The sequence below is a fragment of the Podarcis gaigeae genome (assembly GCF_964106915.1).
Source record: "Podarcis gaigeae genome assembly, chromosome: Z".
In the NCBI taxonomy this organism is placed as follows: Eukaryota; Metazoa; Chordata; class Lepidosauria; order Squamata; family Lacertidae; genus Podarcis; species Podarcis gaigeae.
Window position 1 is genome coordinate 25255064 of NC_139691.1, and position 21766 is coordinate 25276829.

The 21766-nt window shown below is 43.9% G+C and overlaps 1 protein-coding gene across 9 annotated transcripts in view; it reads right to left on the minus strand.

Moving 5' to 3' along the window:
- PAK3 (p21 (RAC1) activated kinase 3) overlaps window positions 1–12482 on the minus strand; it is a 92861-nt gene extending 80379 nt beyond the window's left edge. For 2 of the 9 annotated variants that reach the window (XM_083722304.1, XM_083722306.1), the window contains exon 1: window positions 12210–12448. The gene's annotated coding sequence lies outside the window, so the exon portion shown is untranslated. Of the gene's footprint in view, window positions 1–4762; window positions 4895–7579; window positions 7638–12209 lie in introns of all 9 variants that reach the window. The other 7 variants (XM_083722309.1, XM_083722303.1, XM_083722305.1 and 4 more) reach the window with 7 other exon arrangements.
- Window positions 12483–21766: the final 9284 nt, after the last annotated feature.

A 21766-nucleotide genomic window follows, 5' to 3' on the forward strand; every position in this document is an offset into this window, starting at 1 on the left:
GCACTTTGCATGCCCCAAAAACCATGATAGTGATTGTAAAAGCAAACCCCATGGGAGCTGCATTTTTACCTGCCCCACACCTGACAATATATATGATGTCAGTTATAAGGTAGGGGGGCTTGGCCAAAATGGCCTTGCGAGTAAAATGAGGAGGCCAGGTGAGCCTAATGAGGCCCATGAGTTGGAGGTTCCCCATCACTGGTCTAAAGTTTTTTGCTGGACCTTCTTTATAGTTCTTCAGATGGTAGAGAAACAGAAGGTAGCAGTTGGTGGTCCAGCATGGCCTATTACTAATATTATTAATTACATCAAATCAAAACTTTATTGTGGTCCAAAGACCCACAAAACAATTTCAAAATTAGATACAGTTAAAACGACCAGACAGACAGATGGAAGAAACCAAGGCAGTCATTTTGTTTTATCTAGGGCATAATGATCTTTGTTTCTTATAACCTCTGAAAGATTAATTACATTGATTAGTCCATTTTTTTGCCCTGAGCATCCCAAAAGAACTTAGGCTAAAAACCAATGAATAACAACCAAGTAAAAAAAAAACACCAAACACCCCCCTGAAAAACATAGTTGTGCAAGTAAAAGGCAGGACTAACAGATCCTACAGTGCCACACTTCAAATTATGGGCCAAAAGCCTGAGACAAGACTTTGTTGGCACTTAAAAGACATATAAAATAAGGCACCATGCTTGTCTCCCTGGGGAGAGCATTCCACAGACAGGAATGGTCAGGGATAGGATGGTGGAAGATGAAGACCTATAACATCTCAAGAGCATCATGTTGGCTCCCTGCTGGGAGAAAACAGGCCCTCCCTTCAGCTCCAAATACCTGCAGGGACCTGAGACTTCCAAAGTTCTAATCACCTTACACTGTATCCAGAACAAAATTCTAAGAACCAAAATGATACACCTTGGCACAGTATTTCAAGTTTAAAACAGGACCCTTTATTTGATATAAGAATATCTAGAAAGATATCCCTCAAGCCACTGCTGGCTATTGCCAATTGTGGCTTATAGGGCAAGAGGCAGAGAAACTAACAGTAGGTGGAGTCAGAGCAAATGATAGGCACAACCATTTAATTTAAGTTTTGTCCCCATCTTCCTCCCTGCTGAGTTCTAAAAGAGACACACTGAGCTAAGGAGGCGGAAGGTGACAGGCAGGGCCACTCTCTGGACTTGATGTAAGTAATAAGGGGCAGGCAGGGGAGGGGGGACTGGGTGAGGGCACACCCACGTCCACAGGTTTGCTTACTTAAAATCAAAAAGTTTTGCTTGCTTAATGAAATCATTATTGTGAGGTTTCCATTAATGTCTTCTACACTTCTTGTAGGCAGATTAGCACAGACGCCATAAAGCTCTGCTGTTGATTAGACAAAGTTGGGATCTTCCCCACTATCTGCTTAATTGTTAACAGAAGGTATTAGAGGAAAACCATCAATGGTACCATGTTCTTTGTGTGTGGGATGGGTCCAAGATACTTTGCTACCTGAGGCAAAAGATAAGGTGGTGTCCCTCTGCATTCCGCAAACAAAAGCTAACACACTGGCAGCTCGATCCTACCTCAGTGTTGGCAATGGGAGAGCATCCTCCACTACGCTTGGGGGCAGCAGATCAGCTTAGGGAGTTCTGCGGAAGCCATGTAGGACCCTGCTCTGTCTACTCCCCACCCCTAAAAATATTCCATATAAAGCACCTCTTCTACTGTGCCTAATGGCAGGGCCAGCCCTATCTGTGTGTGAAAGGATAAAATGAAAAGGATATCAAGCTAAAGAGAAGAGTTGTTGCCTTCCTAATGGCACTAGCTAAGGCACAAGCTTGTTTTTATATATTTATTAAGACAAATATAAAAGACAACTGGAGAATCCTGGCTGTTTCCATCATTTTTATTTGATTTGTCATAGTTAATAAAAACAAAACAGGAAGCTGGTACAGTTAGGCTGGACTTATTATTATTTCATTTGCTGGGTTGACTGCCAGTCTTTTAATTGTTTTTTTATTGATTTATGCTTAATTAAGTTAATGTTATTTCTCATCTCATTTGTTATTAAATGCTCATCTTCCTTGCTTCGTATTGTAACAACCGGTGGTTGTAAGAAATAAATCTAAACTGATCTGATAACTGTAAAAATAAAGGCCAAAGTATATGTTACATAGGATATTTGGGATTGGCACTGATGTCTTTGTTTTCACTTAAGGGTAGCTGTGGAAAATTCCAAACAGATCTGCAAAACTAGTGGTGGGCATGTCACATGCCTTCCCCCCAATCCTTGCTTGGGGGCAAATTGAAATACCTTTGTAGCTCAGAAATATCCACCGATCTAGCACAGAACAGAACAGCCATCCAGTTCTAACAATTGTACAAATTAAAAGTGGGGTAGAAAAGGCAGCCATCAGTAATGTTTCCAAAATTCTCACCTGAAGGCCTCCCTGGAGACTAGACTTCCAAATTACCCAGTCCTGTTTCTAAACTGAGATTGACATATCCAGAATTGTTCATTGTTCCTTTAAAAATAAAAATAAATCCAAATTTTGTACAAAACACTCTGCATGCACAGTTTGACACAGCTTTCCATTCAGTCAAGACATTTACCACCTCTCCATCACCAATGCACACAGATGCATTGGCAAAGCACACACACATGAAAACCCCAAGTATGATGTTGTACATGTGGTTGAACCAAGATTCTTTCATGTGCTTTGTCACATGTGCAGCAGTGCATATGTGCACCAATGAAACACTGCATGAAATGTGTGATTACTTTGTGACTGCTTTTTTTCGCTGGCCCAGTTTACGTTGCACACTAAGCCAAACTATGGCTTAGGGAGAACAAACCGGAGTACATATAAATCACTCCTCCCTGAATCTGATACTGCCATGCTGCCCAGAACTAAGCCATAATTTGTCTTATTTATTTGACTTAATCCAAACCCTATTTCCTGATATGTCTTGCTCCGAATAAACCATGAGTTGCAATGACCAAGATTTAATATTGGTTTGCTGCTTGGGGTTTGTTTGGGGGAGACAAAATATGAGCTTGCATTCCCCTGTTGCGCTAGCCAAACCAATGGCAGCATGAGAGAAGCAGGACCAAAGGACGAGCAGAGTAGCCACAATATTCACTCTGGATATCTGCACACTTGCTCCTTCCCATTAAACTATGGTTTGGCTTAGTGCTATGTGCAAACCATACCATAGTTTCATAAATGCATATGTGGACATCATTAATGTGAAGGTGAGGAGATGTGAATGAACAGAAGGAAGTGAAAGCTGCAGCAAATGGTGCAAACTTCATTTCCATAATTAATTCTTGAAACTCATCTACTTAATCTAGAATTCAAAAAGGCTGGCATGCAGGGGAGAATCAACCAGAGGAATGGGAAGAAATGGAAGTGGGAAAACCTCCTCTCTCAACAAGTCATGCTAATTTGATGTTTTGGTCAAAAGAGGTATGAATCATGCACTGTTTATAAACCCAAGCTGCCCAGGCTATTCATTTTTTAAAAAGACAAAACAACAGAGCTGATTCTAACACCTGTACTTGTGATTCTATGCCCTGCATAATTTCCTTGCCACCTGCAATTCTGTGCATTTCCCATGCCTACTCATTGAGTAGAAGAAGTTGGATAAGGAAGACAAGCACAAAAAGGAGGAGAAGAAGTAGAGGACAGGCTCAGACAAAAGCAATAGTAATAACACAAGTGAGACCTTCAGGTTTCCATTCCTCAACTTCATTCCACTGGCTAGAGTGTCAGACCAGGATCCAAGAAACCAGGGTTTGAATCCCCACTCAACCATGAACGAAGCTCACTGGGTGACCTTGGGCCAGTCACCATCTCTCAGGCCAACCTACCTCACAGGGTTGTGGTTAAATTAGGAAGAGGGGAGAACCATGTACACCAGCTTGAGCTCCATGGAGGAAAATGGTGGGATATAAATGCAATAATAAATAACAATAAATACATTAGCCATTTTCACACATGCACTCAAAGACATGAAAGGGGAGAGTGGCATCAGATTTGTTCTCGCTGTTCCTGATGTTCACATGCCCATTAAAAGTGCGGAAACACAGCCAACACCCTTGCCAGCTGCATGTGTGTCTGTGACAGGGGACCATGCAAAATGCGAACTGAGACTACAGATGTGAATAGCCTCTGCTTTAATAGTTGGCTGAAGGCACCTGATCCCTTTTTAAAGCTGACCCGATTCTACTTTCCCCACTTTCTCACAACATTTATGAATGTCAAAGGTACACCAAAATTCAATAGGCTTCAGAGATCAAGTGTCAGACATGCAAACATAATATGACACCCAGAATAGAACCCCAGTGTTTCATTTCTATGAAATTCCTGGAAGCCTGACCAGTGAGTATACACATCAGGGTGCCTTTTGCTGCGGCAAGAAAACAGATGGCAAATAAGGAAGATCACTGCAGAGCACAGCGGGAAATAGAAATGGGGAGAGAAAGAAAAAACAACAGTGCAGGATCTGGGCTGGGGGCAGCATCAATGTCAGAACCCAGACACAACAAAGGTATTTGTGACTAGGAAAAGCTGAAGCCAAGGAAGTCCAATCTGTTCACGTCTCCCCTGTACTTCAATGGTCACAATGAGGGAGCTTTGAGGCACCACACACGCCAGACAGCTGACTCTCATGCAAGTAGAACAAGAGAGTAGCATCTCCAAGGGAAGAGGCACAGCTCAGTGCATGGGCATAACCAGGATTTATGTTTGGGGGGGGGCAGGACACCCACCTGTCATCATCCGCTGTCTGGCTCTGTCTAGCAGATTCTGAATGAAGTGTCTCAACAACTGCTGTTTTAAATTACTCTCTTTTGACCCCAAGTACTCAGAAAAATCTGTCAAAATCTTCAGTCATTTGAAAACTAGGAAGTTAAATGAAAAAGTTAACACTAAGGAGTACCTTTCATGCAGTTTATAAGTATATTTTGCAAAACTACAAGGAACATGCCTTTTTCATCTTATTTTTTTTAAAGAAATCTAAATTAAATAAAATGTTTATGGATTTGCTGGAAATCCTTTTAGCACATCCATCTCAAATTCTTCCTTTTTCCCCAATGCAGTTTTTCTGTGCACACTCAGTAAGAATAGGCCATTGAGAGACTCCCCTGTCATCACTGGCATTAGGCAAGTCTTTACTCTCCACAAGGTACTACTGAATGTCTACTCTATGGCACAAGTGGTGCATGGCTGAGCAAGAGAGATGAGCAGAGCCTTGAGGTAATGTATTGCTCAGTTGGGTTGCCAGTTGCATGGCTAGAATGTGACACAACATTATCCAGGTGACCTCACCAAGCATTTAAATTTCAAATATTCTGGTTACTTCTGCTGTTAGTTAAGTATTTTTATTTATTTACTTGATTGGGGGGCAGATGCCTCCTGCCCCCCTGGCTACACCCATGGATCATTGGTAGATCATGTGTTTTGCATGCAGAAGATCTCTGCCATCACCAGTTAAAAAACTGATAGCAGGCAATGCAGAAGACCTCTGCTTCAGAACCTGGTGAACTGCTGCCAGCCATTATAGACAACACTAGGCTAGATGGTATAAGGCAGCCTCATTTGCTAGCCCCTAAACCTCTTGGGCATGGGCGGTCAGTTGAATTATGCATGAAAAATATTGTTAGGTTCTGCTGATGTCATAAAAGCCCTCAAGGGGTAACATATCCCTCCAGGCACAGGCACCAGGGAAAGCCTATGATGGTTATGGACTTTTTAAGGGTAAAGGTAAAGGGACCCCTGACCATTAAGTCCAGTCGCGGACGACTCTGGGGTTGCAGTGCCCATCTCACTTTACTGGCCAAGGGAGCCGGCGTTTTGTCCGCAGACAGCTTCTGGGTCATGTGGCCAGCATGACTAAGCCGCTACTGGCAAACCAGAGCAGCGCACGGAAACGCCGTTTACCTTCCCGCCAGAGTGATACCTATTTATCTACTTGCACTTTGATGTGCTTTCAAACTGCTAGGTGGGCAGGACTGGGACTGAACAACAGGAGCTCACCCCATCATGAGGATTCGAACTGCCGACCTTCCAATCGGCAAGCCCTAGGCTCAGTGATTTAGACCACAGCGCCACCCACACTGCTGAAATCCAAAGTTCTCCCAGCCCAGGTGTCCTTGGCTCAGTGGTATGGTATATGCTTCTATTCCCAGTTCAATCTTGGCCATCTGCAGTTAGAAGGATCAAGGAAGTGACACAAAATTCCTCTTCTAAGATTGTTCCTGGATTTTCTCTGCAGCCAACCAGGACAAGCAATGCTGTGCACACTGAATCCCATTTGACTATAATACTTCACTTGCTTGAGATTCCTAGCTTTCACAAAGAGCTCCCAGGATTCCTTTGTTGCAGCCAAGCAGGGAAACAGAAGATGACGAGAGCCTCAGCAGGATCAATAAAGAAGGACTGCATTGACCAGTGATGCAGATTTTCTGGGGGGGGAAATTGAATTGGAAAAACTCCTTTAAAAACCTTCCTATCAGAAAAAATTGCACTGGGTGATTTGCATCAGAAAATGTTCTGACCCCTAGAGTGATCTATTTTAGCATATTTATCTTGCTTATTAAAAACAACACCACCCCAATAAACCTATATTTGCCAAAGCCCACGTGTTGGACTACAGACCCAGCCAGCTAGTGGGAATTGTAGTCCAAAGTATCTGGAGAGCACCTGGTTGGGGGAGACCGTACTAAACAAAGCTTTAAGAAAAAGCAGCCTGCGTTAATTTTCACCATATTTCACCAGAAATATTTGAGAGAAAAATTAAAGCACATTTAATGTGGTTAAAATGTTGTATTGTGTAGAAAACGTTATTGCAAAAAATGTAATGGCAATGCCATGTACGTCACTTAACATTATAGTTGTGCCTTGGTTCAGCTTAGTTCTCAAACGTTTTGGCTCCTGAACGCCACAAACCCAGAAGCGAGTGTTCTGGTTTGCCAAACTATTTTTGGAAGCCAAAGATCTGACGCGGCTTCCATAGCTTCCGATTGGCTGCAGAAGCTTCCTGCAGCCAATCAGAAGCTGCACCTTGGTTTCAGAACGTTGTGGAAGTTGAACGGGCTTCTGAAACGGATTACGTTTGAGAACCAAGGCACGACTGTAATTACATTTAAGGGCGGGAGGGAACAGAGGCACTGAAAACTGTTGACACACAAATGCAGGTTGACAACCTAAAGAACGGTGCATGGTATATTCATTGCAAGTAATGAACTTATGAAAAGGAAAATTTTCTTCAGAGAAATAAAGCGCTGGGAAAATCTCCATCCCCTCATCACTTGCCCCGATAGACTGAGGGTGAGCATTGGAATCTGTTTCTGTTGGAAGTAGCAAAGGAGGTTGGAGCAACAGAAGTAAAGTTAGTCGCAGACAAGGCTCTGAGCCAAAGCCTCAGACCCAGGGGGACTGGATACAGTAAACAGAACCAGGCAGGTAAATGGCTAAGCAGTAAGGATGGGCAAACATGTCTCTTTCAAGGCATGAACACATTAAGGTGGTTGTTACCTCCTGCTATGTTTCAAGTCACACTTTATGTTGCCGGACACATTATTCACCTGATTTGTTTCCCGTGCCTGCAGTCCTCACACAGCTGTTATTCAGTGAAGCCATCACCTGTGCATATACAAACCTCAGCTTAATGAGAGATTACATTTTCAAACTGGATGGAAGCTGGTTTGAGGGAAAGCACATAAAACGGCAGTATTTCTCATGAAGCTACAGAATACAGATGGATTGTGACAGTGAGTATGGGAGGGGGCAGGTAAGCCCCGCCCTGCATAATCAATCACATGACAGGGCACATCGACATCATTTGAGGGCTTGTCCCCCTCAAATATTTTATTGGGGGAGGAGCAAAGGGATCTCAGCATCTAGGAGTTGGCTTCCAAGGATTGTGACTAATGCTATGCATTTTGGGCTTCAAACACCAGTTGTGGGAGTGCACTGGAGCCAGAGTAAATGGGATTGTGTAGCCAGCCTCAGTTTCCCTGTTTCTCATTCTTCCAGTGTTGGCCACATTCACACTCTTAAAGCACTATGATGCCACTTTAAATACTCAAGGCTTCCTCCCAAAGAATGCTGGAAGCTGTAATTTGCTAAGGGTGCTGAGAGTTGTTATAAGACCCCTGTTTTCTTCCCAGTGGTTTCCTTTTCAGACTGATTTCACAATTAATCCTTCTTCATGGGGAACTCTGGAAATTGTAGCTCTAGGGGTGGGAAAGAGGTTTCTTAAGAATTCTCAGCACTCTTAACAAAAACTACAGTTCCCAGGATTCTTTGTGGTAATATAGCTTTTTTAATGGATGGTGTGAATGTGGCCCTTGTTCAGTTCTTTACATTTCTATATCAGTTAGTGGAGTGTTTTTCTTTAAGACCTCATGAAAATTCAGCATCATTTCAGTGCAAATTTCTCCTAACAGAGCAGATTCTGGTATTTAGTTTTGACTGATATACTTTTTTTTTTTTTTTTGAAAGCAAAATAGCCACCTCAGACCACCTCATAAAAAGGTAAGTAATTAATGTGGGAAGAGCAAACGTTCATAGAACTGTAGACTAATATGCATATTTAAGTTCTGGACTTAAGCAGTAGCCCAGGAAGCGCAAATCAATTAAGTTCACTTAATTGTGGAATGAACAATATCTTTAAGGATCTCTAGCAGCAAAAAATACATAGCATAAAAAAGCAACATTTAAAAGCCCTGGCAAAACAGAAACTTCACCAGACCATGAACTTCTCTAGGAAAAGAACTCCAGAGATGTGAGGTCAAACCAGAAAGTGCCCTGTCTCTGGTCACCACCTGCCTTTCTTCAGCTGGATTGGGACCACAAAGCAAGAATTTGTAAAGCACACGGTTTTACCCAAAGACTTATAGGAACTGTGGCTCTGTGAGGAGGAAGCTGGAAATCCCAGGATTGTTGGGGGTCGCCATGACTGTTAAAGTGGTATAAATATGCTTTGAATGTATGGTGTGGATCAGCAAGTTCATGTAGAAGCAGGTGGTCCCTTTAGAATATATATAAAATACCACTACCACTGAAAACCAAAAACCCAACAGCAAATTGTAACGTCAGACATGGATAAATAGCAGCACTCAATTACTGCTGTTCTGCTTTAAGCTGCAAGTGATGTGGCAACTCTGGGTTGTGTCCAATACTATTCCTACTTAGAGACCCATTGAAATAATGGACATGCCTTCTTTCTGATGCAGCTTGATTCTAAAGTTAGTAATTAATGCAGAGCTGGGATGGCTTAATACCAAGAGAAAAGGTTTCCCTGTAGCCTCCGTTATGAAGAAATTCACCCAAAGAAGGTGCAACAGAATTTGTCAGTCACCTGAAACAGGCACTGTCTGATGATACCCCACCATTATTGCTGCAACTATGCAAAGGGAACTGTCCACCCAAACTTAAGAGGAACTGTCCATCCTTGTTATTGGGCATTTGTCAGTCATATTCCATTCACAGGCCTCAAACTATCCAAATATTCACTTTCTAGAGATGGCAGCAAATGGTTGGACTACCTGAGGTCTGCAATGGCCGAAGTAGACAATCCGAATTGCAGAGTTCTTGCTGCCTTTCATATCCTTTCATAAATAATAATAATAATAATAGCAGTGTGTGTCGGGGTCATTATTTTTGTTTGTTATTACGACATGCATTTTTGTGTTTTTATGTTGTCAACCACCCTGTTGTCTTCCATTGAAGGGCAGAACAACAGAAATTTAATAAATAAAATTGCCAGCCCCTGCAAAGTTGGTGTGCTCTTAGAACGGACAGCCTACCTTGCAACCAAGCTAGAACTAGAACCAGACCTGGCAATCAACGATTCACGCCTTGCAACGTACATGCTGAGCTCCGTAGCTGTAGAAGGTGTACTACGGTCCTCTCCACTTCTGCAGAGCTCCTTCAGAACCTTGTGTATACACAGATCAACCTTCCCCAGGTTCCAACACACTGCTCTTTCCTTTGTTTTTCTTTCAGTGCCTCATCGCACTACCTGGTTAAACTATGGTAAATGTAATAGTGGCCGCCAACATGGATGGCCTTAAAGGAGGATTGGGAAATTCATGGAGGAGACAGCTGTCAATGGCTACTAGCCATGATGGTTATGCTGTGCCTTTATACTAGTGTCTGTGAATCACAACTGGAGAAAGAACTGTTGTGCTTGGGCCCTGCTTATAGGCTTCACATAGTCATCTGATTGGTCATTGTAGGAACAGGATACTGAGCAAGATGTGGCCCCTTTGGTCTGATCCACCAGGATGCTTTCTTATACCGCTATTTCGCTCAACCTCTCACTGCACACCACCCTTCCACCTTGTTCCTTCCTCTATGAACATCACCAACTGACTTCCTTCCTCTTTTCCCTCCTCTCTCAAGCTTCCCATTTCCCACTCAGGCAGCTCTCCTGCCTCCCCCTGCCCATCTTCCTCACTGGCATAGCAAACCCATCTTCCTCCTTAGCATCAATCTGCCACCCATGATCCCTCTCCTTTCTCCCAGCCCTCCCCTCCCCTCTCCCACCAGCTGTGCCTCTGGAAAATCTAGAAATAAACTGCAGAATGTTAATTTATGAATCAAGGAGGAGTCATGGGGAACCACTTGATTTCATTCCCCACCAGGGCCCAGCATTTTCTATTATCTTCCCCTACAGCAGATAGCTGCTTCACCCACCCCTCAGACTTTCTCCCTCTGCCTACCCCCCTGCTGCCACCACTGTAACAGCCAGCCATGTTGACACCATCCCCGCATCCCCCCACTTCCCCACCCCAGTGAAAGATTCCAACAATCAGATCTATGTCTGGTCTTTGACCTGCTGAACCGAAACCTCACTCGACCTTGGCAGCCCTGCCTAGGGGTGCAGAATTTTGACAAACTCCAAAACCCAAAAATTATGATCAACAAGAAATGCAGTGTAAAACATACCAAACCCCAAAATTATTTCCTCAGTATTAAAAAAAGAAGTGATACACATCTTGACAAAAGGAAGAGGCACCCCCAGGCACATGAAAGGTGTTGAAAACCATACATGAAGACAAGATGCCAGTGCCCAAAGAGTCCCATCCCAGCTAGAGACACTGAAAATAAACCTCTTGACCATGAACCCTTTTTTTTAGTAGAGAGAGGGGAGATAGGGGCCATTTTAAATGGATAACAAGATCAGCATTCAGCTGCTGAGGCCCACTGAGTCACACATGCTTAACAATACTAGAGACAATCCCATTTTTGCACCTCTGCTTTTAAAAATCATTTTCACCATCATCTTCTTATTGCTGCTTAACAAAGATGCACTCATCGTCTTCCATTCTGGTGCCCAAATACAAACAGATCCTAAAACCTGACATGAAACAGAAGGAGCAAACAGTAGGGAGTAGGATAGTGCATGGTGACAGTTCCTTACTTGGATAACGTAGCCATACATACAGGTCTGGGACAAAGGGAGGAAGCCTAGCAAAAGAAACACCAGCATTTCAAGATCACAGACTAATGCTTTATGGAAGAACATCCTTACATTGTATTAGCCCCCAAAGCCCCCTTTCAAAACAAAAGAAAATACAGAAATGGCTTGAATGCATTGACTAGGAAAACACACACACACACACACACACACACACACACACACACACACGGTACTACAATAAGGCCACGTCTCTCTCGTGCATCTGAATAACAACCAGAGCCTGTATTGTTCCCTTTCGATGGGAAGCCCATCAAGGCAGCTCCTGCCGCTGACATCCGTGTTGACACTTCAGTCAGCAGCAAGAACAGATTTCTGCATTTGCAAAATGCAAGCCCCCCTTCCCATTTTCCCTCCATCTCCTCAAGAGTTAAACTGCTATAAGATGTCAGTCTCCAGATTTTCTGACACTGCTGTTATTTTTTTTTTAAAAAAAAAACACATTTACAAATCAGAGAGGAAGGGGGCAGGGAGATGCAAGATGCTTTGAAGACAAGGAACAAGACCCCTCCACCAAAGCAAGGTTTACGCACCACTATAAAACGAAAAACAAAGCATGCATTTTCTGGGATCCTCTTTCTCCTGCAGCGGAGACAGAGAAGCTCCTTGATTGCAAAAGCAGAAGAATGTGTGGCTCAGGTGTCAATTGCAAACGGAAGGTCCACAGGCCAGCCCTGTTCCCAGTGTAACAGCAGCAAAGGGGGAAATGAGGTTGGGGGAAGCATTACCTGCAGTCTGCCCTGTCATGCTGTATCCAGACTGTCGGCCTCTTAGGGTCTGGTATTGTCATCGAAAGCAATACCCTTTGCAGGAAAAAAAGAAAGAATGGGGAGTGGGCGAGGAGGGAAAGGAAGGCACACTCCTGGCTTAGTCCATTAAAAGGCTTCCCTTTCTCCCCATAGAGCAGCTTCTGACCTCCAATCCTAACATTAGTAGCTTGGATGCTTCACTGCCTCAGTGCTGTTCCCTAGCACATGTCGTCACCAGGCTCCTGCCGCCCTGATTGGCTGAGAGGGAGCAGATAATAATACTACTAATAGCACTGGCAGGGCAGGGGAAGACAAATCTTATGTTTCAGAGACAAGCAGCTGTGGGAATCTGAGGCGGGCGGCCTCATTCAGAAACTTGAATCCAGCCCCTGCGCCAGTGGCCTTTGACCTTTTCCCTCCGCTGGCTTTAGATTAAAGCCTATGCAAACTTTTAAAATGTTGTGCTTACCCAAGCACATTCCTTATGACTATATGAATGGAAAGGGTATTATATTATTATTATTATCAGGTGGGTCCTGATTATTTCAGGATCCAGAGCAGCAGCAACAACAACAACAAAAACTGCCCTCTTAGAGCAACTCACACTCAGGGTCATAAAATAATTTTAAAACACACAATTTAAACAAGTGGCAACATTAAACACACTCTAGTCTAGCCAGGCATGTCTCACAAACCAAAGTTAATAATATGGCATGGTTCAAAATAAAGAACAGCACTCATTTAAAAACTAGCCTAGCATCTTTGTATATGAGAACTTGATTATTATTTTTTTTTAAAAAAGTCTTAAAGGCCTGTTGGAAAGCAGATAACAACAAAATATTCTTAATCCAAAGATTTCCAAAGAAGCCCTAATAGAAATAGACTGAAATAGAGGAGCAGATTTTTTTGATTTTTTTTTTACACACACACACACAAATTAATTGCACTTCAGGACTGCTGCTCACACATGTTATTGGCTTGCAACCCTGACAACACAAATGGGTTTCTTAAAAGCTAACTTTTAAAAAACTATGGTAAGATAGCAAAACTGCTGGTTGCTTTTTTATTATTATTAGGAGAGAAGGAGCCAGTATTTCTTGGCTGTCTAGCTTTGCTCAAAGCAAGAGAATAGATAACTGTAACAAACATTTAAAGGCTGACATATTGGGGTCATTAAAGAGACAAATTACATGTGTTAATCTCATGTGCTGCTTGAGGAAGCCACCTCACTTGGCTGAATGGCAAAGCTGGGTTAGCATCCACCAGAAGGTAAAGAAAGGAAGGCAAATGCCAAAGGGAGGGATTCCTGCAACCAAGTTACCATCACTAACAAGGCCCTCACATGCATAGTTTCCTGGTTTGTATGCTATGTCTATGAGCAATGTGTCAGGGGTAACATGTTTACATGTGATGAAGCTACAGGTAGCTACACTATTACCTTCAGCCAAGTTGAGGACCCATCCCAGCCAAAAAGGATGGTTTCTCCCATACTAAGAAAAATTACACACTTTTACTTTAGAACATCCAAAAATCTTGTCATCATATTCATTTTTCATTAATTGCATGATCTGGCAGAAAGCACAAAAGAAATCCAACTAAGCATTGTGCTGTTTGTTGGCTTTGAGTCCTGTCCCCATCCAATAAAATATGATCATTCTGATGTCACTGCAAGAAATGGTGCTCTGAGATTTCCAAGTGTGTTTTCTTGGGATTATCACTAGAAATAGATTAAATCACATACAGATGCTCTACAGGGGAAAGAATTGGGCACTTCCACAACAATGTACAGTGGTACCTCGGGATGAAAACGGGATCCGTTCTGGAGCCCCGTTCTCATCCTGAACGGAACGTAAGACACGACGGCACGTGGGCACATGCGCAGGTCGCGTTTTGCCGCTTCCGCGCATGATGTCGTTTTGAGCATCTGCGAATGCTCGAGCGGCAAAACCCAGAAGTAACGCGCTCCGTTACTTCCAGCTTGCTATGGAGCGCAACTCGAATGCACTCAACCTGAAGAACATTCAACTCGAGGTATGACTGTACATACTACAGCTCCTCCATGGAGATTTCATGGCTGACTGTAGCTCACTGTAGCCGAGTATGGAATGACAACATTATATGATGTGCTCTGGTTCCTATCCAACTTTCTGTCTGGGCAGGGCCAGACAGCCCATGAGGCAAGTTGAGGCAACTGCCTCGGGTGGCAGGTTCAACAGGGGCAGAGGATCCCAACAGAGAGCTTTATTCTTGTTCCTGATGTCAGATCTTCACTCACCCCTTCCATCCTTGGTGGGAAAGAGACACCAGTTTGTAGTTCACGCAGGTGCTAACGTGTCTTGGGGTAGCCCTGTGTTTTGGTCTCCTGCATGGTGAAGCAATCCCTCACTGGCTTTGGTGGAAAGAGCTCCTCAGCATCTCACATTAAACCTAACTACTAGCCTAGTGGACAAAAGAGAGTCAGTGTGGTATAGTGGTTAGAATGATGGACTGGAACCTGGGACACTAGGGTTCAAATCCCCACTAAGCCATAACCCTCACTAGGTGACCTTGGGCCAGTCACTGCCTCTCAGCTTAACCTACTTCACAGCATTTTCATGTGGATATAGTGGGAGGGAGAGAAACTACCTTGAGCCGCTTGGAGGATGTAAATCTAATAATAAGTAAATGAAAGGTTTTTAAATTTTGGTTGCCCAGTTTCACTTAAAGGGGGATTCAAAGTTTGAGTTGGGGAAATAGTCAGCCACCACAGCTTGATCTAGAGTCAACCACATGCAGGAGTACACAAAAAAAGAAATGAGATGTTGGAGGTGGAAAACTGGAAGCCTAAGGAGGAATCTGCCTGTCAATCAAAATATTCCAAAATAGCTGTTCATTAGTTCCCAGAAGGCATCGTTTGACAGCTCATGGCATTAAGAGATCCCTTCTGTTGTTTAATTTTACACAGGCTGCTCATGAATAGCAACATTCTCTGATAAACAGTCTCCCCATTACCCCCTGAGCAGTTAGCTGTGAGCCCCAAGAAGGAAGTGGGACTTTGTGATATCAGCTGGGTTAAAGATTATGACATCAGAGCAGCCAAGCCAATGGCAAGATATTGGGTCTGGGTGCAAATGCTGGGTGTGAATGCTGTTATGAGCAGACTAGCTCACAATGAGAATGAGTCTTGTGAGAGAAACAGAAAGCAGTCAGATGGAGAGATGGTGAGAATTCAGGGGGGAGACATCACTCAGAGCCCAACAGCCAAACAAGCCCTTTCAAGAACACCAGTAAGTTGTTCTCTGTCATTGTGTGAACATCAGCTTTCATCAAAATGTGAACATCAGGGAAAGTGCTTGACATTCTCAAAATAACTAAGAAGATAATTTCAAAGAGATAGACGAAAGTTGCACTGTGCATTGAAAGTTTGCCCTGCAACAATGAAGATTAGAAACTTTGCTCTTTTATCAATACTTTGGATTTCAATTCACATCAGTCCCAGTCAGCAGAGCCATATGAAGGTGGAGTTTATGGAACCACAGCCATGCTGTCTAGGGCTGATGGGAGCTGGGAGTCTGAGACATCTGGAGGGTACTAGATTGGCCTGGCCTGTTCATGTTTAAAACAGGAGATAAGGATTTACTTATTATTTAATTCTTCACAACAAAAAGGGTGTGGGAGTGAGGGGAGATACACCCTCTCTGTGCCCCATGCTTTCTACAGCAGTCAGTTGTTTGAAACACTTTCCTCTTGAGTCAGCATTTTTCTTTCCACTGTTCTTTTTGCAGGGCTGGCTCAAGACATTTTGCTGCCTGAGGCAGAACTGCAAATGGTGCCTCTGACACACACACACACACACAGAGAGAGAGAGAGAGAGAGAGAGATCAGAAGTCAAGGTCAGAGTACCCAAGATAGTAAACCTGAGGCAAAGGATCTCAGCAGCATTTTTCATCATCATAATCTGTTTATTTCTATACCACCTTTTGGCCAAGACCCCCAAAGCTGTGAACTAATTAATACAAGAGAAAATATAATAGCATTGGTTGGCATCCATCTGTCTCAGGGGACAATGAAGGAGTGTGCCTTTGGAGGTGAGGTTAAACTGTTGGAAGTTACAGTGGCTGCTGTGGCTGTAGAGACCAATACTAGGAGACACAGGTGAGAGCTGGGTACACGGTGGAGACCAAAGGTGGACAGGAGCATGTCATGCCCCCCACCAGAAGTGCTACTCCTCCCCTAGCATCCCATACACCCCAAAGGTGGGATATTATTGTAATAAACTGTAAAAAATAAATAGATTGTGAGCCTGAGGGCAGGACCTATTTCATTACTGAACTTTGCAACCTGCTCTGTGAGCCTTGAATTTTTTTAGGGTGGGGGTGGGAGGGGGAGGTGGTTGAAGATAAGGGTTTTAAAAAGATCATCCAAATAGATAACTAAGTAAGCAGTTCTCTCCCTGACACCCAAGGAGATTTGTTGCCATCAGGACCGACAGTGCTGGGGTCAATAGACTAGTTAAATATAATGCTCATAATATGGAAAAAGTTCAAAATATCAAAAAAAGATCAAATATAGAAAATCTTATTTTAAAAACACAGTGGAATAACAGAACACGAATTCTACTAACATGGAATTGCATCTTGCCTTTTAAATATTATTGCAATATTTTATTCATTGGTTTTTAAAAACATGTGGTGCATAAACTGCGTAGTGAAGGTACCATTGCTCAGTAGTAGAATATATGCTTTGCACACAGAAGGTTGCATGTTAAATTCTAGAACCCCTTCAGATCACAACTGATGGGTAAGACTTCCACCTAAGACTCTGGAGAGCTATATTTCCCTGTTAGACCAGTTTGTACTGAGCTAGAGATGGAACAGTGGTCTACCCTGCTGTAAGGCAACTTCATAAGCTCCTGTTGCAATGATCTGGTTTTAGCAACATCTGAATTTCTTTACACAAAACGCCTCCCCACTTTTTCTCTCACCACAACCACCCCACTTAAATCCGAGACAGTACACTTTACTTCCACGCAATTCTGGCCCATCAGCTATTTAATTCGCTCACAACAGCAACACCACAAGGCTATTTTTGCCCTTGCTATTTGTCACGGCTGGGACGTTTCAAGAGGGAGAGCAGCAAAAAGAGAGCAAGAAGCGCAAGGGAAACTCAAAATTAAAGTTTTTGGACCACTTCGACTATGATGTCATGGTTTCCCAGCCTCACTCTGATTGGCTAGCGTGGCTCGAGCATCTGCTGAGAGCTAAGGGCTGGTTAGCTGCCGGAGGTTCAGACCTTTCAGAGCAGGTTTGGATCAGGGCTGGTTGTCCTGACAACCTGGGGAGTGTCAGCAGCTCCTCCTGGTAACCAAATAACGAAGCCGCTGTCATCCCCTCTCAATTCCCCCCAAATGGACGAGATTTTTCATCAGAAGAGATCATTTGTATTGTCTGAATAGGAAACGCTTGCTTGCTTGCTTGCTCGCGGACGATGCACGCAGCCCCTGCTTAGTGCTGGGTAGATCAGGAAACACCTAACAACAGATAACTATGGAAACCCGTGTTGGGCAGCCTGACAGCTTTGCGTGTGTATTAGGGATGCTCATCTGAGGGAGATCCTCTGACTCTTTTGGAAATTCCAAGCACAAGACAGGGATTCCTCAGTACCGATCCAAGCTACCTGTGTATGGTCCTCTCCTGCCACCATCACTACCACCACCGGCAATAAAATAAAATAAAATAATTTTTTATGGTTAGTAAAAACCAACCTCTTCAGTGGTATTTGTCTCAGACCAGAGACTGGTGAAAGCAGGGAATGATGGTGAGGGAAAAGAAAAACCTCTAAAGGCTTTGATGGGGTTTTCCAGTTCTCGTAACCATTTATTGTTTGAATGTAGTTAGCAGGACTGGATTGTGTATTTTTCAGTTATGCTGATTAGACCTTGGACTTTTTTAAAAAGAAAAAGGAAAATATAAGACACATTAAGGAAATTGTCAGAAAGCAGGACCAAAATGAATAGTACACGATTAATTAGTTAATAGAAACATATGTTTTTGATGTCCCTACTTATCATATTTAATGTTCCTGGAAAATCACCCTGGCCCTGGAAAACTATGGCCCTATTTCTGCATAGGGTGAGGAACCTTGCTAAAATTTTGGTATTTGGAGTTGCTTGATTTGTTGTTCTTCCCGGTCCACCTCCTTCCCCATGAGCTCTAGAATGGCGTGGACGCAACTGCACTCTAATGCATATGCACTTCAGTGCATGCAGATGAACTCTAAGGCTTGATGCTGCGTGCATCCTGCAGCTGCTGAGAAATACTGTTACGTGTCACCCCAATGTCTAAGTGGTGTGAAATTCCAGAGGTTCCAGGTGCTAGCCCAAGGTTCAGTTTCCTTGGAATGAAGGAGAATGTGATGTCTTTGTGACATATGGTTTACAGTCATACCTTGGGTTACAGACACAACAGGTTGCGTTTTTTTGGGTTGTGGACTGCCAAAACCCGGAAGTACTGGAATGGGTTACTTCTGGGTTTCGGTGGCCGCACATGCGCAGAAGTGCTAAATCATGCTTTGTGCATACACAGAAGCACCTAATCGCAACCCATGCATGCACAGATGTGTCGCTGCGGTCGCAGACGCTGCGGGTTGTGAACATGCATCCCACACGGATCATGTTCGCAACCCGAGCGTCCACTGTATTTGCACACATAAGATGGAGGGGCTCACAGCGTTAACTCCCCAGATGTATTGCTTTCCCCAAAGTCACAGCAGAGGATTCCAGCAGAAATCAAGCATGTCTCTCACTCTCAGGCCTCTGCCTGCTTTTAGCTCAGTTCTCACACAACTTCACTCCCTCTTGCTTTTGTCTTTCTCACTACAAGCCAGTTGAGGTATTTGCTCTCTGGCACAGAGCAACCTCCTTTATTATACTAACAACCATACTTAGGTGGCAACTAAGCCCCTTGCCTGGCTAATTCAACAATGGAATCCTCCTTTAGATTTTACGGTAACCCTTCCTGGATTTAAAACTCCAAAAATTAGAAGGGACTCAGGCATCATACTGATTAGCCCCCGCCCCCAACTCAGAATAATATTTTGAACTCCTGACAACATATTGTCATAACCCTAGTGCTTAGTAGAGACCTGGACACAGACTCGGAGACAATGGGGTTTGTGGTGCCAACAGAAACTACTGAACTAGTGAGTCCAGTATGTCGGAAATCTAGAGGACTGGGATGCCAGAGACCGCTGAGCTTATCCCCAAATACAGGGGCAGCATACCTGCCTCCAAGAACCTCACACTACCCAGGTCAATGGGCTCCACACATGAATCTCTGGCCCTGCAGATACAATAGAATGCTAAGACCACAGAGATTCTGGATGTCAGTGTATAAATGGCTTTAGTGTGGTCCCAGGTGTATGTTATTTTCTGCCTCCACTGCTTGATGAAGTATAATTCTGAATACCAGTTGCTGAGACTAATGAGTGGGAAGAGTGCTGTTGCACTCAGGTCCCGCTTGCACTGACTGGCCACTGTGAGAAATGGATGTTGAACAAGATGGGCATTTGGCCTGATCCAGTACGGGTCTTCTTATGATCCTATGTTGCTGGAGCAGGTTGCCCAGTAGGAACTTGCCTTCCTCTACTAAACCCCAGAGGTTTCTCCACAGGACCAGAACAGGATATAGATTCTAGAGCAATATGGGGAAGGGCTGTGGCTCATTGGTTGAAGGGCAGCATAGGCATTGCATGCAGAAACAGGCATTGCATGTTTTATCCCTGGGGGTTTTCAGTTAGGACTGGGAAAGACTTTTGCCTGAACCCCCCGGCAATCCCATATATTTTACTCAGAAGGAGGTCCCATTAAATTCAATGCCAGGTGAATTTAAGTGAGCATAGCATTGCAATTTGCCATACATGCTTGCCTGCCCCTCCCCATTTCAGACTGTGGTCATCTGGCCCTTGTTTTGGCAGCTCAACTATATTTCAAAGTAAAAGGACAAAGGTAAAGGGACCCCTGACTGTTAGGTCCAGTTGTGACCGACTCTGGGGTTGCGGCGCTCATCTCGCTTTATTGGCCGAGGGAGCTGGCGTACAGCTTCCGGTTCATGGGGCCTGCATGACTAAGCCACTTCTGGCGAACCAGAGCAGCACACGGAGATGCTGCTCTGGCATGCTTTTGAACTGATAGGTTGGCAGGAGCAGGGACCGAGCAACGGGAGCTCACCCGTCGCGGGGATTTGAACCGCCGACCTTCTGATCAGCAAGCCCTAGGCTCTGTGGTTTAACCCACAGTGCCACCCGTGTCCCTATTTCAAAGTAATGACATGTAAATATGAATATTAACACATTTCAATTACGGTAAGCACCAGCCCATTCAGACTGTGTTTAATGGACATCTGAATATACTGCTATTATACTTTAAGTGTCTCCTGAATGCCAGTTAACTAATTTAATACTTTATCACTAACCAATAATAAGTTACTGTAGGTGTTTTCCCCACCCACCCAGCCCCAGCACAGTTGTGGAAGGCGGACATACCGTAGTTCAATTTTCATTTGAGACAGGAAGAGATGAGGTTGTCGCCTCTTTTCAAAAAGCTAGTCCTCGGGACTTTGCTTCTTTAGCAAACATAAATAAAATAAAACAAATGCAACATTTAAAAAAAACAGAAGAAGGGCTGCCATCATTCTGGGTCCATGGGCACATTTGCAAACAGAAGGGACAATAATGGACATCTCACACACAGAGATCTGCAACCAAGCATGTACCACAAGTTGGCCCCTGGAAGGTTGCTCAGAAGGCTCTCAGTCTAAAAAAGATTTCCCCATCCCTTAGCCTGCCTGAGCTGGGCTCTCCTTGAGTTCTTATTACGCCAAGGCTGGGTTGGCAGGACCTCAGCTAAGCTTGGAGTGGAGCAGTATCTCTGTTTCTGCCAATTTGCCACTCTAATCTGGCTAATGAATGGGCAGCTTTAGGCCAAGGGGGTCACCCAGAGAATCACATCTGTCTTGGTTACTGTAACTTCATCTCACTTTGCTAACAACATCCAAATGGCTCTCTTTGCCAAGTTGCGACATTTGAGTGGGTTACTGGCAGGTGTAGGTTCTCCCTGTGAATGGTTGATAGGCAGATGGCTCCCATTGTGAGAAAGTCCTTCATCTGAATTAAAGGTGAGAGTGTAATCCAGAAGGGCATTCGGGTATCCAAATCTTCTCTGACCTGCATGCTACAGTACCTCTTCTCTGCTTGAACCCACACAACCTTACAGATCTTCCCCTCCCACAACCTTACAGATCTTCCCCTCCCATCACTGAACCCACGATGCATAAGCAATGCCAGTATTCATGTCTGCTCTTTCGGCAACATCCCTAACCCAGAAGCCCTTATCTCAAATCCCAGATAGGCAGGGGCAATTTGAAGACTCTCTGTACGTGTTCAAAGACACTCTATTCATATTCACTTGTCAGAGGGCAGACTGCTGCCATTTAAAACTAGTTTTACATGGAGGCCAACATCAGAAAGCTAGTGAGAGATGAAGAGTGATGGGAAGCCAT